Source organism: Pongo pygmaeus, chromosome 10 (genome assembly GCF_028885625.2).
Source record: "Pongo pygmaeus isolate AG05252 chromosome 10, NHGRI_mPonPyg2-v2.0_pri, whole genome shotgun sequence".
Classification (NCBI taxonomy): domain Eukaryota; kingdom Metazoa; phylum Chordata; class Mammalia; order Primates; family Hominidae; genus Pongo; species Pongo pygmaeus.
Window position 1 is genome coordinate 123,997,875 of NC_072383.2, and position 17,975 is coordinate 124,015,849.

The 17,975-nt window shown below is 47.5% G+C and overlaps 1 protein-coding gene across 2 annotated transcripts in view; it reads left to right on the forward strand.

The window, feature by feature from the left end:
• The window catches only part of TMEM132B (transmembrane protein 132B), a 522,146-nt gene that overhangs the window by 92,032 nt on the left and 412,139 nt on the right, over positions 1-17,975 (forward strand). The gene's annotated exons all lie outside the window — the stretch shown is intronic.

Here is a 17,975-nt window from a genome sequence, read left to right on the forward strand (position 1 = left end):
CCTGCCTCAGCCACCTGGGTAGCTGGGACTACAGGTGCCCGCCAACATGCCCGGCTAATTTTGTATTTTTAGTAGAGACAGGGTTTGACCATGTTGGCCAGGCTGGTCTTGAACTCCTGACCTCAAGTGATCTGCCCGCCTCGGCCTCTCAATGTGCTGGGACTACAGGCGTGAGCCACCGCACCCAGACACAAAAGTATATTGGGTGATGTTGAGGTTTTGAGTACAAATGAGTCTATCACCCAGGTAAGGAGTGTAGTACCCAGTAGGTAGTTTTTCCAGCCCTTTCCCCCCATCCCTCTCCCGTCATAGTCTCCAATGTCTGTTGTTCCCATTTTTGGGTCTGTGAGTACCCCTGTTTAGCTCCCACTTGTAAGTGTAACCATGCAGTATTTGGTTTTCTGTTTCTGCAGACCTAAACGAATGCAGACCTGCAAATGTAGCCACAACATTTGCCTCACCCTGAATGGAAGCCGCATACGTATTAGCAGTCACCGCCAACACCCCCTCTCCCCCCAGCCCCTGCCCACCACTAACCTCCTTCCTGTCTCTCTGAGTTTGCCTATTCGGGACATTTCTTGTCAATGGAATCACACACAATGCAGCCTTTGTGTCTGGCTTCTTTCACTTAGCATGATGTTTTTGAGGTTCACCCACGTTGTAGCCTGTGTCAGAATGTCATTCTTTTTATGGCTGAATCATATTCTGTTGTATGAATATGCTACATTTTGTGTATTCATCGGTTGATGGACATGTGGGTTGTTTCCATCTTTTGGCTATTGTAAACAATGTTGCCATGAACATGAGTGTGTACATTTTTGCCCGAACACCCATTTTCAGTTCCCTTGGGTCTGCTCAGGAGTGGAATTGCTGGGTGACAGGGCAGCTCCATCTTCAACTTATTCAACTTATTGGGGAGCCTCAGTGCTTCTGGAGTGAGAGCAGAGGTGGGTGTGAGGCATGACCGCGCTATGGGGAGAGGATGGCACAGCCCTGTGCAGTGCTGGCCCCTCAGGGAGCTGCTTCTGCCAAACCAGCTTCGGGCCTGGGGACCCAGGGCCCAGATCCCGCTGATGTGGGGCCTTGCTTTCCCAGGCTGCATCTTCCCCAGTGTTCTCTGTTCAACACCTCCTCTCGGACACTGTCACGGGTATACCCCCAAGGGAACTGAAGGTGGGTGTCCGGACAGAAATTTTACCAGCCAAGTGCCAGCGAAGTGGTTGTGACTGGGCTGGCTTATGGTTAGGAGACCTTCCTCTCCTCCCCAGAGAAAGGTCAGCTCATTCACATGACAGCGAGACCCCCTTGAACAAAACCTTCAAAGCCACGTGAAGGATTGATGGCTCGTCCTCATCTAAGCAGCTGTTGCAGGATGGCTTTACTATGAAAATTCCCTCCTGGATGACAGTGCTGATGGCAGCTCCTGAGCCACTGAAAGAAGCATGGTGGGGTGGAAATGTCTGGCCAGGGGCCTTTAGGCCACCCCCGCCCCCACCATCTGCGTGAATTCACTTCCCTCTCTCGGCTCCTCCCTCAGTTTCCCCATTTGTGCAATTGGCGGGGATGGAGCTGGGCAACTGTTTCCCAGACATCAGTCAGCACCGACCATCTCTGCTAGTTTTTCCACTTAAAAGTATTTACTCAGGACGACAGCAATTCTGAATTACTAGCACTAATGGAAAGCCTGTATCCCTTGAAATAATTCTAAGGCAACAACAAAAGTACTTTTGTTGGTTTCCTTTCTTTTTATTGGTTGTTATTTTTCTTTTCACTTGGTTTCTTTTCAGAATCATTTTATAAAAAAAGGGCAATGTTGAAAATGAAGAACCTTTCCTTGTTCCCAGACGCCCCCCCCCAGCCAGCCCCCCACTGCAGTTCAGGAGGGAGGAAAATGACTTGCTACTCTCGCCCCCACCATGCCTGCCAGGAAAAGACCCCCCGCAACCAGGCAACTCTTGCCCCTCCCGCCCACCCGTCTGTAGGTTGATCCTGGTCACAGGTGGCCGAGGTAGGAACTGTTGGGATTGGGTTGGAATTCTGACCCTGGAAGGTCACAGCCAGGGCAGTCTGTGAAGAGCACATTGCCCTCTGACTCCTGGGACAGGCAGGACCCAGGATGGGGGGCTTCGATGGGGGCTGTGCAGTTCTGTGTAGCTAGACTTGGAGGGGCAGCAGCTGCTCCCCGGCAGGAAACAGTGTCAGACCTAGCTGGTCTCATCTGTGAAGTGTTTGATGGTTCCAGCACCCCAGCCCCTTGCTCATACAGAATGTCGGGGGGTGGGGGGGGGGGACTTAGCCCTGGGAACAGGCCTGGCAGCGTTGGTTCTTCTGCCAGGTGGGCAGATAGCCCAGGCAGTGCCGGGGGAGTGCTGGGCAGATGTCCCAGACCCTTCCAGCCTCTGGCTTGTCCCACATCACATCCTTGCAGGTGTCCCAGGCTTGTCCCACTACCCCACACCCCAGCAGTCCTCCAGGGTCCAGGCTCTGAAATGGGGTCCCGAGCTCCCAGGTCAGGCTTCCCTTGGGATACCTGAGTTGATTCACCCGACATCTCTGCAGCCAGATGCAGGCTGGGCTAGTGACGATAACAAGGACCATTTTAACACAAAATGGGACCCTCGTGTGCTTCTTCCACTGGCAGGATGGGCAGAGGCATTCCACTGACCAGTGGGGATCGATCTGGGCCCTGGCAGTGACTGGCGCTGCCTCTCCAGTGATCCAGTGATGCTGCTGGCTTTCTGCTTCATGACAGTGACAGCTCTCAGTATTGACCGGACTAGAGGTCGCTCTGTGCTGAGGAGAATGTCAAGCCCGTTAGATCATAAACACCAGCATTGCTGTCAGTGTGAGCTTAGCTGGTGGCCCCTCCTTTCCCTGCCTTCCCTGCCACAGGGAACTCAAGCCGGTTTGGAGTTAGGGAGCAAGTTGATAGGGGGCTCGTTCTGTTCTGAGGAAGTCAGCTTCCTGGGCTGCGTCTCTCATCTTGTTTATTAACATGCCGTCCCCACTCAGATGCCTTGTTTCGAAACAGCATGCCGGTGTTATGATTGTGATTACTATTATTATTTGTGCAGCGGCATTTGGAAGCCCTTATTAAGTGATTCCCGTTTGCTTCGGCATGAATGCACAACATGCGAGACTTCAGGACAAGTTCAGCGTCTCCAGCACACACAGTGCCATTTAAAGAGGAAGCCCTGGTTCCAGTGTTGGCTTCAGAGAACAAACAAATACTGATTTTTCCATTTCGGGCTCTTTTGTGAAGTACTTTGATTCTTAAATCGGAGCCGGCTTTCAGGCACCTATCTTCTCACCCTTTGTTCCTGTGGACAGAAGTGATGGATTTTGCAGTCTGGAGGCATCTGTCATTTTGAATCCATCTGCTTGTTAGGCACTTCCAGTGTCTCTGATGTGACACCATTTGGGGTTTCAGCATTTCATCACATTTCCCACCAGGAGAGCCTGGGGTTGGTGGGGGAGGTGGTGGGGGTAGGGGCACAGTCAGGATTTTCCACTTAAGTTATTACTATTTCAGGCTTGGGATAGTATTTTTAGAAGACATTAAATCAAATAAAAGGAATCTGAGAGGGGACCCTCCCCTATGCAGGAATATTCCTTCTGTGTGCTGTTTGGTTGCTTCCAGTAATGAGGCACTCACTACCTATAAGGTAACCCATTCCATCAAAGTTCACATCTGACTATTACGCCTTATTTTCTCCTTTCTTTGTGTCCATAATCACCCACCCCTTTGAACTTCTGGAGTTGTTCAGAGCAATCCCAAAAGTCTTCTTACTTGTATGAGACACAAATGTCACATCCCATCTTCAGGCTGAAAAAGCTCCTTTCTGTCTGCTTTTAGTTTGATGGCAACTTGCATGGGACAGTTTCATATAACAGGCCCTATCTAGTTTAAAACCTTATAGGAGATATGTTCTGGGGGATCTTTGGAGAGTCTCCCAAGATTCTGCCTATTCACAGATGATGTGACATGAACCCATCTTTGATGCCCCTGCCAGGTCACTCCTGTCTGCACCCTGTTGAAAGGCATTTGTCGATGATTCTTCAGGCTTGATGTCCATGTTTCCATCCCAGCGATCATATTTGGTTTAGGGGTAGCTGACATATCTTGGCCCCAGGAAGACAAGTGACCAATCACAGATAACATCCTGGCCAATCAGAGCATAGCCTTCCTATTGGCCAATCAGAACATAGCAGCCCCCTGGCTAATCAGAGCACAGCAGCCCCCTGACCAATTAGAGAATAGCATCCCCCTGGCCAATCAGAGCATAGCATTTCCCCCAGCCAATGTCACCGGCTCTGGGATAGGCCTGACCTATTAGACCTCATTTCAGAACTTTTACTGGGACAGTGTGGGAATGTGCGCCCCCACCTCCAGATGGCATGCAGTAGGGACTACTCCTTGCTGTCTCTTTTTTTTATTTCCCAGCCAGTTAACTCACTTTTCACTTAAGCTAGTTTGAGTTGGTTTTCTGTGATTTGCAGCTAAAAAATACCTTGAGACACTTACTGCTTCGGGGCACATCCTTCAGTGTGACTTTGGATTAGCGCATATATTCTATGCAGCCAGGTTGCGTGGCAGAAGACTTTAAATAAAATCCCAGCCACCATGATTTTTACTCCCAGAAGCAGATCTTGGAGGTGGTGACCAGGAAAGAGAGTCTGAAAAGAGGCTGTAACTGTCACCTGCAGGCATTTTGATACCCACAGCTTGTAGTTTAAAGTGACGGCTCTGCAGTTCTGAGGTCCCTGATCTTGTCTTTCTTCAGGAAGAAAAATTAGGAGCTAGCAGGAGATACAGCCAAGAAAAGAGAACCTCAGAAACACCGGATAAAGCATCTTTATGAGTGTAAACCATATTAATTCAATCTATCCTTATTTAAATATCTTAAAGCTCACAACAGGCTTTTCTCAGAGGAGAAAAAGAAAATGAAATCTCCATATGGAGACTTGAGTTATTGTAATATTTTAGATAGGTTACCAGGGGGCATCAATGATTGCATTGCCACTGGTTTTTTACTACACTAACTTTATTAGCTTTATCTGGATTTATATAGCGTTTGATAGAGTTTATATCGCTAGATGTGTAGAAAACCATCTGAATGTGCCTATAGCATTGTGTCTGAGTGTGCCCCATGGAAAGCTAATAAATTATAAAGTAATCTGTTCCACTTAAAGGCATAAGTGTAGTTGATTCTGGCTGCTTTATTTATGTGTTGGCTTATGCTTTAGGCTAGTATTTTTTGTGGGAAGGAGACTGCGTCAGGGGAGTGGGGTTTGGGGAGCATGTGAGGATGTCTGCCCAGTTGTAGTCGATTTTGGGCCTGCACCACAGTTCCCCTTCTCCCTCTACCCACTGTGGCTGCTTTTTCCCCTTCTGCAGGTGCTGGTCTGAGGGTCCGCACCAACATGTCCTGCTGTCATCTCCATCAGTCTTCTTCCTGGGGAACCCAACCTGTGACACCTCCCTCTTGTTAACCACCTGCCAGTCACCCAGACTGGTAACCCCTGGTTTAGGACAAAGGTCAGGTCTAGGTGCCACTGAGCCCCTTATGAGCATGTGACCTCCAGGTGGAGTGGGGGAGGGCTTCACATACCTCTCTGGACTTGTGTTTCTCATGGTGACGTGGGATCGGTAAAACTTGTCCTCATTTTTCTGATCCTTGGACCGCAGGACCTGAAACAATCTTTCAGACAAGTGACAGCTCAGAGGCTTAAATTAGCTCAGTGATTCTCACCCTTGAGTGAGCATAAGATCACCTGGAGGATTTGTTAAATGGCATCTGCTGGGCTCCATCCCAGAGTTTCTGATCAGTAGACCTGTGGTGGGGCCCGAGGATTTGCATTTCTAGCAGGTTCCCAGACGCTGCAGGTGCTGCCGGGTCGAGAAGCACCGAGTGAAACAAAAGGAAAATTCACACAAGGGCAGGAGCCGTTAGGTCTTTCTTTGAACCACATTGCCGAGGAATTATCTAGAAAGTTGATCTATTAGTAGTGATTAGTTTGCGGTGGGACATAGAATCGTCTCCCACAAAACCGTCAGCCAGATGCCACAGTGGGTTAAGTTTACTATGAGATGGCGATGAAGATGGAGATGATGTAATCATCACTGTGTCATCCGGACTTGCTTTTACAAACGCAGCTGTTTCTGACAGGGGTTCTGCATCACTGAAATTCATCCCAAGATGGTAATTACTGGCAATGTCAGGCAGGTTTTGAAGCAATTTGACAGTTGTCATCAAGCTATCATCAAGCACTGGGTGACTGATTAGATGAAGGGATCTGTAAGACCCTTTCAGAGCTCGTGGTCTGACAATGGGAAGAGTGGGACAGATATACTTAATCTCATGTCACAGTTAGAAAAAACAGGTTCAGAGAGTCCCCCATCGGGCCACACAGCTCATAAGAAACTCAGTGGGACCTAGACATCACCTTTGCCCTGAATCTGTGGTTACCAGTCTGGGGGCCAGGCCAGTGGTTACAAGGCTGAGTTCCCAGGAGGAAGACTCTGAGGCGGAGGTCAGAATGCAGGGCGTTTTATTGGGAGAATCCCCCATTAAGCAGAGATGCCTGTGTTTTTACACCCCTGAGTCAGTTGTTGGCTCTGGGTCACCCTGGGCACGGGCAGGTCAGCTGACAGCTGAGACCACCCACAGCAGCATCACAGCAGCTGGGCAACAAGGCCCACATTGTGGGGGGGATCTGGGCGGCACACCCCAGTGCCCAGCACAGCAGGCGGGAAAATGTGAGCACTGCAGACAAAGTCCCTGGTGAGCTCCTCGTGGTATTTCAGAAGCCTGTGCAAAACTGGCTCATTTACCTGCAATAAGTCCCCATTGCATAAAGAAAATGTCAAGTCACTTTGCTCTTGGCAGAAAGAGTTACCTTGCTGTTCCGTCTTGCACATTCTGGAGAAAGGCCTTCTCCAGATTCTTTGACGCCCTCGTGTCTGTGGTCCTCTTGCCTTTGGGACCCTCGTCCTGGCCCTGCTGACTTTTCACCCTCATCGTGTCCCCTTCCCCTCTTGCTCCCTCTGCCCCCAGTCCAGGATCCTGTGCCGTCTCCAGCATGGAAGCTTCGCTCATGCTCATCACCAATTCCATCCAATCTTTTGTCTAAGCACAGGAGCACTTAGTGTGCTCCAAGAGGTGCAGGCTTTTGAAACTCAAAAATTGAGCATCCCCTCTGCTTTCCTTGGCTCTCTCTGGGTTCCCCCTTCCCTGAAGCAGTGAGCCCGGAAGACCCAGTGGACTGAGTAGGAGGGGGCTGCAAATGAGGAAGAATCACAGAGCTCAGCAAGCACAGCGATTTATGTTTCAAAAATATCCCATCCACACTCAGGAGCCTGCAGGCCCCTGCCCACGGTCTGCTGGGTAAAAGGAAGTGGCTGTCCCCATCTTTACCTCCTGGAAATATGAGTCTCACTCTATTCCCTTAAAAAGCCCAGCACAATATGCACACAACTGCCAAGGTGACCTTTCAGCATTTCCTCTGCTTCAGTGCCCCGTTCTCCTTATTTGATTTTGTTGTTACATTTAATGAGGTTTCTCTAAAAAGAAGAGATCATTTCCAACTGTTGCTAATTTAACAATAAGTGGAAAAGCAGTATTCAGGAGTGAGTGGCGTCCCCTTTGATTTCTTCAGTAGGACATCATCCTTCAATAGGGCAGAGGTGTCTTCCTGGGCTGGCCTGAGAGACTGAGGATTTAATGGCATGGAGAAGGGATTTGCTTCTCCATACATGGTGCATTTAGCTCAGAAAGCGAAATTATTTTTGAAAATATCAAAAACTACCTTTAATTTGGGCTGAACCAGCTAGTTGTAAACATTCAATATTAAATACCATGAAATAGCATTTTAGAAAAAAGAACTGGATGGAAATTTATTTTGTGTCTTGAGATTTTTCTTCAAGGATGGGGCTTAAGATGGAGTCATACTTAGGTTCAGTTATGTGAGCCTTTAAACCAGGGATTGCAAACTGAAATACCTGCAGGGCTCACACAGGAAACGTATGAGAGGGAAGAAGTCTGGGTTTAAGAAATTCGCTGCTCTCTGCCTATCTTTGAACTCTTTTGATAGACACTTGATTGTAAAGAAATCTTTCTCTACCATAAGAAAAATAACATTATAAACTCAATGAGGCAACTGATACCCAGGCTCAGGGTTGCTGAGACAATAGGGAATGGTGTGGACTGTGGCAAACTGGAGACCGTGTGCCCCAGATGAAGGTGACAGTGGTAACTCAGTTCTAGCTTATTGGTTCCGTTTGGGAATAATGAGCCCAATGTTGCCAGAGCTGATTTTCCTAGAAAGGCCATTCGTTTGGATTTTCATGTGAAATTTCCCAAGTTTATAATGTTAATAATCGTAATTTAAAAAATATTGGGTGGTCAAAACAAAGCAAAAGAACAATAACAGCACTTTAGAAAACAGTTAGGTGCCACATCTGGCCTGAAGGCCTTTATGCATGATCTGAAGTTATCCAGAATTTGGAGCTGGAAGGATTTCTAGGGTGCACCAATTTCAACCTCCTACCTAATTGGGGAGAGTTGTACGTGAAGCCTTCTTACAAAGAGGCGCTCTTCCTCTAGTGTACACTGACACTGGTGCACCCACTACCTAACGTGGTGGGATTGCCACTGTTTCCCAGCAAGAGTTGTAAGAAATTCTCTTGGGTGATAAATAATGACAACCAAGACAAGACAAAAAGAAGCTCAGGGCAAAATGCAGCTAGTGGGCCTCAGGAAGGGCCTGGAGGAGGCAATGGGAAGCCACCAGAATTCCCCTTTCCTGGGCTTTGCTTCCCTCTGCAACTTGCGTTCCCTCTCCCTTCTCTCTAGTGAGTGCCTTTCTCTAGGCCTCTGGTTCCCATGGTGGCATGTGGTGGCCTCACAGCTTCTTCCATTAGGCATATCTGTTCCAGCCTCCCACAGAGGCCTGCACTCGCCGTCTCTGGTTCTCATTTCCAAGGGTCCAGGAGAGAGAATCTGATTGGCTCACCTACAAGCAGGTGTCTTGCCCTGGTCCAATCAGCTATGGCCAGGGGGTGAGATCACACAGAACAAAGATGGCTTCTGAACAAACCTGGCCAACTCCATGGGTGGGAAATGTCATGTGACTCCCACAATTCATCTGGAACCCCCAGAAGGTGTCCCTGTGATTCTGTTGCATGGACCTTTGTCTCAGGGAAGTCTTCTACTGTGGCTCCTAATCCTGCCTCCCGCAGAACCACACAGACAAGCCCAGGGTCCCTGCCCCACGACCAAGGATGACTGTCTCCCCTGAGGGTGGATCTTCTGGCTCAGTACCCACAGTTCCTCCCGGTTTCCCAGCTGATTAGGTTCCAAAGTCATTCTCCGGTCTGTGCACTCCCTGGGGAAAAGCTCAAATTGGTCAACATTTTCTTGAAACATGGTACCTGACCTCATCCCAGCCCTCTGGGACAGTTGTAAAAGTAGTGGCATTTCTAAGAACTCAAAGGGGTTAACTGTAAGACGAAAACAACTTTAAAAAATCTGTTTGCTCTGTGTCTGGAGCCCCGTGGAGCCGGGAGGGAATAGCCTTCCTCCTCAAGAGATGCTGAGATGGGAATGTGAGCTGTCTTGTAAGAAATTCATCTGTCACTGCAAAGGAGCTTGGCAGAGGAAATGACCCCCTCGTGGAGGCTGCCTCTGACCCCCTCCTCCCCAGACAGAATTAAACCCTCTCATCTCTGCATTTTCTCAGCACCTTGTCATGAGAGCTGGGTCTCTCTGTGTTGCCATTGGTTCATATTTATGGAAGCTTCACCATGTGCCAGGCACTGCGTTAAGTCCATTAATGAGGACTAGCCAGTTACTCGTCTGTGCAAAATCTGCTAATGAAACAGTAATAATAATAAAGCCTATTTATTGAGCACAGTGCTGAGAACATTTCATACATCTCTTCATTTTCTTTTTTCTTTCCCCCCTACTTTTCTTCTCAGTAGCTGAGACTACAGGTGTGTACCACCACGCCCAGCTAATCTTTGTATTTTGGGCAGAGATGGGTATTCACCGTATTTCCCAGGCTGGTCTTAAACTCCTGAGCTCAAGTGGTTCTCCTGCCTCAGCCTTCCCAAATGCTGGGATTACAGGCATGAACCACTGTGCCTGGCCCATCCCTTCATTTTTTATCCTCATAATAACCCCATGAGGCTGTACTGTTATTATCTCTATTCCAGAGCCCAAGAAAGTTACAATAATGTGCTCAAGGTCACCGGGCTAAGAAGCAGAGGGTCAGGTTCTGAACCTGGGTCTGACTTTGGCATTTGCAGGTGGCATCACTCTCTTGAACAGTGTTGTGTTTGTCTTTGTTTCTGTGGAGCTTGGCTTTTGCAGAGAGCTTGAAATAAATGGGTGAAGGAGGGAAGGAGCAAGAAAAGCCAAACTAGACCGGGCGCGGTGGCTCACGCCTGTAATCCCAGCACTTTGGGGGGCCGAGGTGGGAGGATTACTTGAGTCCAGGAGTTAGAGACCATCCTGGACAACATAGTGAGACCCCATCTCTACAAAAAATGCAAAAATTAGCTGGGCCTGTGGTGCATGCCTGTGGTCCCAGCTATTCAGAAAGCTGAGGTTGGGAGTATCACCGGAGGTTGAAGCTGCAGTGAGCCACGTTTGTGCCACTGCACTCCAGCCTGGGTCACAGAGTGAGATCTTGCCTCAAAAAAAGAAAAAAAAAAAAAGAGCAAAACTAACTTTGAGAAGAGCAAAACCAAAAAATTGTAGACAAGACCTGGTGGCATCCTGATCAGGAGAACTCAAGAAAGGAGCTTGGGCGATGTTCTGCTTGCCTTTGTCAGCCCCCTTAGACTGGGGACTTCAGGAAGCAGCAGCAGCTGTTTCCTTGAGGTTTTGCTTGTAAGTTGGTTAGTTTTCTGTCCATTAACCAAGAGAGCTGCAGCTTTGCCTGGGGAGCCTCCTTATCTATCACCTACACAAAGACCCTGCGAGATTGCCTGTATCCCCTCCAGAGACACTTGGATTAGAGATGGAATTGCGTTTTTGTTTAAGTGCGAGGTCCTCTCTCCTGGGATTTAGGAATGGGCCTAGGAGCCTCTTCCTACTTTTTTTTTTTTTTTTTTTTCAGATGGAGTTTCGCTCTTGTCACCCAGGCTGGAGTGCGGTGGTGCAATCTCAGCTCACTGCAACCTCCGCCTCCCGAGTTCAAGTGATTCTCCTGCCTCAGCCTCCCGAGTAGCTGGGATTACAGGTGCCTGCCACCATACCCGGCTAGTACTTTGTATTTTTAGTAGAGATGGGGTTTTGCCATGTTGGGCAGGCTGGTCTCGAACTCCTGACCGCAGGCAATCCACCCGCCTCAGCCTCCCTAATTGCTGGGATTACAGGTGTGAGCCACTGCGCCCGGCTGCCTCTTCCTACTTTAAATGATGGGGACTGTGACGAGGAGGTTGACAGGGAGCTCTCATCCTCTTTGATTTGATGATATGTGTGGAAATGCGGGGAGCAGCTGAGGGAGGGCATTGCTTTGCATTTCAGTGGGGGTTGCGGAAATCCACATGACGTGCCCTCGCCTTTGCCACCCTCCATGCCTAGCTCAGAACCAAGGCAGGGGCTTGTGGGGAGGAGAGGGTAGCAGCTTGCGGAGCAAATTCTCTCTCTTCTCTCTCCTCTCTCTCTCTCCTCTTCTCTTCTCTGTCTTTCTCTTTCTTTCTTTCTCTCTCTCTCTCCCCTCTCCTCTCCTCTCCTCTCTCTCTCTCTCTGTATGTGGGCGTGAGGGGGTGGGGGTTGTGGAGCCACAGTTGCCCACGGGGGCGCCATGGCTGTGGTGTAGGCTTTAGGCAATTATCAGTTCTCTCTTTAATTCTGTTCAAGGTGACTGTCAAAAATCCACAGAAGACTTTCCTAATGAAATGGAAAAGTGTGCAAATATATCCTGCTGCATACAGATGCCTTTTCTTTTTATCTCCTAAAAATTGCTCCCTTAGGTTCAGCTCCACCATATTAAAGGATCTTTTCTTGTTCAACAATTAGTCAGAACAGTCCACCTAGTGCACCTGCTTGAGCCTGGTCCTTGGAGAGTGCCGGCCAGGGACTGGGGATCTTGGAGCGAGGTGTCTGCCCTTCCTCTCTTTTCCTTCCTTTCTTTTAAAATTTTATTTATTTATTTAATTTGATCTCACAGGGGCAGTTCGAATACAGGTGAAATGAGATGTTCTCGAGAGTGGATGTGTCTGAGGGAAAACGACATCTTTCAAGAAGTAGAGATGAAAGATGGCTCTGGAAGGACATGTTCTGGTTGAAGTTGTCACAGCGACTGATTGTGGGTTTGATGAAACTGGTATCTGATGCTGAGAAACAATTAGTAAGTTCACCTGGGCCCTGTTTTATGCTTCTATTGTCAACCCTAATCACTGAGTTTTAAGTCATCTGGTTTTGTGTGTCGCTTTTTTTTTTAAATTTTAAAAAGAAAAACATTTGAATTTCTCATCTCTTGGATTTCACAGAAGCGATTCTGGGTTAGTCAGTGCGTTCATGTCCTGGCCCCTGTCATCAAACCCTGAAGATCTTGCTGAAGCTGAAAATGATTAGCTTCTGCTGGAAAGAGACAGAGGCCAGCTTCAGGAATCTGCTGCACTTTCTTGTCTGACAGCCGTGCTGGAAAACAGGGAGGTGTTTGGAAATTGCAATACAGTCTCTAAAAAAGGGAGTGTGCCACATCACAGGATTCATATATTTTTAATACAGCCTTGCTGAGGGCAACTTAAGAACATCGGCTGTGCTGCGAGGAAGGTCAGGCATGGAGGGGTGGTCAGGTCTATTGGTGGTTGTGTTGGAAGGCAAAACTTTAACTTGGAGCTGAGATTTGCAAAGTAGGGTCTTTGGGTCAAATCTGGTCCCCAGCCTGTTTGTTGTAAATAAAGTTTTATTGGAACACAGCCACACCCATTCATTTACATATTATCTGCAGCTGTTTTTGGAGCTACAAAAGCAGAGATGAATAGATGTGACCTACAAAGCCTGAAATATTCGCTATCTGGCTCTTTACAGAAAACATTTGCCCACACTTTCGTTAGAGGGTTCTTCTGCCTTTTAAGCTTTGTATTAGGTTGGTGCAAAAGTAATAGCAGTTTTTGCAATTACTTTCAGTTGCAAAAACCGCGATTACTTTTGCACCAACCTACTATAAAAGTGAGACGATGAGGCAACCAAATTGTGCAGTCAGTTCAGGGCTGTTGAGGACTGTCCATTGACCTGCGCTTCACCTCTTCTGGGTAACTTTTCTGTTCATCTAAGGGTGAGCAGTTGAGAGAACAGGGGGCTCTTTACACAGGGATTTCTGTTTCTCAGCAGCAACTCCAACAAGAAGGCTTTTCAGAGAGGAGTTGGAGATCCTTGTCTTCATCAGGCCTGGGATTTATTAGAAATTGCAGTTTTTGTAGGTAAAAAAGATGGTCAATGCCGGCACGGTGGCTTATGCCTGTAATCCCAATACTTTGGGAGGCTGAGGCAGGAGGATTACTTGAGGCCAGGAGCTTGAGACCCACTGGGAAACATAGCAAGACTCCAACTCTCAGAAAAAAAAAAATCAGGTTTGGGGATGTTCGCCTATAGTCCCAGCTACTTAGGAGGTGAAGGTGGGAGGATCACTTGAGCCCAGGAGTTCAAGGCTGCTGTGAGCTATAATCATGCCACTGCACTTCAGGCCGGGCAACAGAGAAAGACCCTGTCTGAAAAAAAAAGTCAAGTAGCAATTTCACTTGGAGGCTCCCTGTTTCTACTGTTGGTCAGAGCAGGGAGAATGACCAAGCAGGCTTTTCTGCATGCTGTTGAATCTCTGCTGTTGCTCCTCCAAACAGATTCTACGTTTCTGGTTCTGGCTTCTGTCACCAGATGTGGCACTGGCTGAACCCTGTGCATGTGTGGGTGGTGCGCGGGAGCTGCTCTGTTGCCCAGGAGCTGGACCTCCTTTCTTGGATGGTGTGGTAGGCTGAATAAACCTCCTTTCCACCAGGCTGACCCCCATTCCTGGAGCCTGTGAATGTCACTTTATATGCCAAAAACTTTATAGATGTGATTATGTTAAGGATTTTGAGATGGGGAGGTTTTCCTGGATTTTTCTGGGTGGGCCCTAAATGTAGTCAAAGTGTCAGAGGTGGGCAGATAGAGATTTGACACAGACAGAAGAGAAGGTGATGTGGCCACAGAGGCAGAGACTGGGATGATGTGGCCACAAGCCAAGGAATGCCTGCAGCCATCAGCAGCTGGAGAGACAAGGAATGAATTCTTCCCTAGGGCCTCTGGAGGGAGTGAGGCCCTGGCTACACCTTGAATTCAGCCCAGTGTTGCTGATTTTGGACTTCTGGCTTCCAGAACAAAGAGCGTAAATGTGTATTGTCTTAAGCCACCAAGTTCATTCCAGCACAATTTGTTACAGCAGCTATAAGACACTGATGCTATGGTTTTTAAACTGTGCAAGTTTTTGCCCTTATTTCCCTCTATATTTGTTCAGGAAATATTTACAGGGAGCCTCTTGTGTATAGGCACTGTTTAAGGGCTGTGTACAAAGCAGGTATGGTTCCTGCCTTGGAGAAGGCAGACAAATGAGACGACTTCATGAAGCAGTAAGTGCCATGTTCCAGGTACTACTATTGCTGCATAATAAGTTACCCCAAACCTAGTGTCTTACAACCACCATTTTATTATGTTCTCAGATTCTATGAGTTGGGAATTTGGACAGAGTACAGCGGAGATGACTTGTTTCTGCTCCACAATGTCCGGGCTTCAGCTGGGAAGGCTCTATGCTGTTGGTGACTCAATAGCTAGGGGCAGGAAGCACCAATGACTTCCTCATTCATATGTCTGGCTCCTAGGCTGGGATGGCTTGAATATTAGAGCTGCCAGTCTGAGTATCTTCATGTGGCTTCTGTGTGTGACTGGGTTTCCTTACAACATGTTGGCCTCCAGACTCCAAGTGCAAGACAAGCTGCATGGCCTTTGAGGCTCCTGTCTCCAGAGTCACATAGCATCACTTGTATGGCACCCTGCTGGTCGAAGCCCTCACAAGCCCACCCAGATTGAATGGGAAGGGACATAGACCCCACTTCTTGGTGGGAAGAATGACAAGATGACATTGTAGAAGAGTTTGTGATATGGGACATGGTATGCTGCTATCTTTAAAAAATGCAATGTGTAACATGCAGAAAAATGATAAAACAGGATAACGGGATCAGGAGTGCCTGGGATGTGGGGGCTGTTTTAGATTGGATGATCAGCAAAGGCCTCTCTGCAAGGTGTCATTTAATCTGAATACTGAATGCGGAGAAGGAGCCATCCTTGGGAAGATCCAGAGAAAGAGTGATCCAGGCAGGGGAGAGGCATTGTATCCTTAGTAGACGTACAGTATGGCATTGACCAATCAGCAACAACACCATGGCCAGTTGGGATGGACGTCAGCTGTGAACTGTGAGGATGACTGTGCCAATGATGTTCCAGGAAGAGGGAAAAAAATGAGGGAAAAGTCTCTGGGTGGGAATGAGTTTAGCTTTCCCAGTCAACCTATCTTATCACCCCATCACCCTGTTTTATTGTCTCTTCTGCATGTAGTCGCTTTCTGAAATTATTTGTCTACTTCTTGATGCTTTGTCTCCCCCACTAGATTAAAATCCCATGAGAACGGGAACTTTGTCTTGAAAACGAGCATTCTCAATGTGTAACAGGATGCCCGGCATCTGTAGGCATCCAATAAAATTCGTTGAATGAATGACGCATGCTTGACTAGGTCTACCTCTTAGCCACAGGGCTGCCTGGCAGAGGGTTTCTCCTTGAGTTTGATGTCTGTCACTTCAGTAATTGTCACAAGATTTAAGTAATTAGAGAAAAGCCCAGGAATGTCAGCCTTCTGGACGCTTGAAATTTGTCACCGGGTTGAGTTGGAACCCAGTAATGACGCTACTCATAAGGGCCATTGGATCTTTTAAATGAAATTCTCTTTCCTGGGTTTGAAAAATGCTCTGAGAATCAGGAGGGAACCCTTCTTAAATGGTTTCTGTAATTAATCCCCCGGGACTCGTCGGCAGTGGCATCCCACTCATTACTTACGCACAGAAATAAAGATAAATGTGTCTGGATAATAGCCCTGGGAAGGTATAAATCTTGCTTGTTTATGGGGGAAGGCAGCATACGAGGACTTAATGCTGTGGTTAAGGTTTTGTTGGATTTATGAGAACGCACATACTGGTAAGAGCTGAGATTTAGAATCAAGGTTAAAAGAGAGGATGGGTGTGGCTGCCACCCTCGTGGCTTTGGGCCGAGCTCACTGTAGAGTCTTCCAGTCGGCTCTCAGTGACCCTGTTTGCCCAGAGGGGTCTCTTCACTCATTTGGGGATTTGGCAGCCATCGTCCTAGGGAAGGGTTTCTCCCAACTGTAGAAATTATGTTTTGCTGTGGAATGAGCCCATGGATGCAAGCTAACTTGGTAGAAACCACTGGTATCCACACTGAAGAAATTGTGCAAGCCAGGTTGGAGCTTTGAGAGAGAGATTGAAGTGAATTTTGGTGCCCAGAGACGTATTTTGTTCTGTCATTTTGCCGCCATTCACTTACATGTTTGGTCAATGTTTATGGAGCTTTGGGGCTCCTGTCTTGTGCTAGAGCTTGCACTTTTGGCAAAATGAGTCTTGGTCTCTGGAGTACATCACTACTTGAAATAGTTCCAGGGTTTGCCAAGCTGCCACTATTTCCTAACCACCATTTAACTGTGTACAAACTCTATTATGACTTATTCATGTATATTTTTCTATTTTTTAGAGATAGAGTCTTGCTGTGTCAACCATGGTGTGATCATAGCTTACTTTAGCCTCTAACTCCTAGGCTCAAGTGATTCTCCTGCCTCAGCCTTACAAGTAGCTGGGACCACAGGTCTGGCTAAGGTTTACTTTTTTTTTTTTTTTGTAGAAACAGGGTCTTGTTATGTTGCCCAGGCTGGTCTCAAACTCCTGGCCTTCTGCCTCAGCTTCCCAGAGTTCTGGGATTACAGATGTGAGCCAATGTGCCTCGTCAATATTTATCTTTAAATTGCCCCAGTTGTTTTTAAACTTAATGCCAAGTTTAGCCTTGTCCTAAGGTATAAGTATTACTGGTTTGTTGTGCTGATTATATTTCTTTCTAACTCATATTAAAATAAATAAAGGCTGGGCATAGTGGCTCACTCCTGTAACCCCAAGCACTTTAGGAGTGCGGCGTTGGAAGATCACTTAAGCCCAGGAGGTCGAGGATGCCCTGAGCTATGATTTCACCACGCACTGCAGCCTGGGCGTCAGAGCGAGACCCTGTCTCTACAGACTGTGTGTGTGTGTGTGTGTGTGTGTGTGTGTGTGATTAATACAAAATAATTTCCCTTGTCTATCACCCCAAATAACCAAGTAATGTGTGTGCCATCTAGTCATCTTCTGCCTCACTGATAGGTAGGCTGTGTGCACACTGGTTGTGCTTACATTGGCTGAATAGCGTACCTGCTTTTCCAGTGCAGTGAAACTTGCAACTTCCACCCATTTGTCTTCCTGGTGAGAGGTTTCTGGTCCAGGTATTTTACGGCAGAGATACATCCTGTCTTAAATTCTGTGACTGTTTTCAGTGCCCATTTTTTCTTTCTTTTCCTGCAAAATGATGTAAGGGCACATACAAGAAAGAATCTCTCAGATCACTGTTCATTGACTGCCACAAAATTCAGAGTGAGTCTCCTCAGAGGTCACTTTTCATGGACCTGAAATGTGCTATTATATTCTCTGGCTTCTATCCTAGTGTATGCGATGGGACTGTGTACCAGGTGGTCTTCGTTGCTCTAATATCATTGTCTGATTTAAAGATCCAGTGGAATTGATTTTAATGCTTAGCTGAAAGAGAGAGGAATTCTGCACACTGGTGATGTGAGAGGTGAACTCATGTATACCATGACCATATTTCCTGTACCCCAAATCA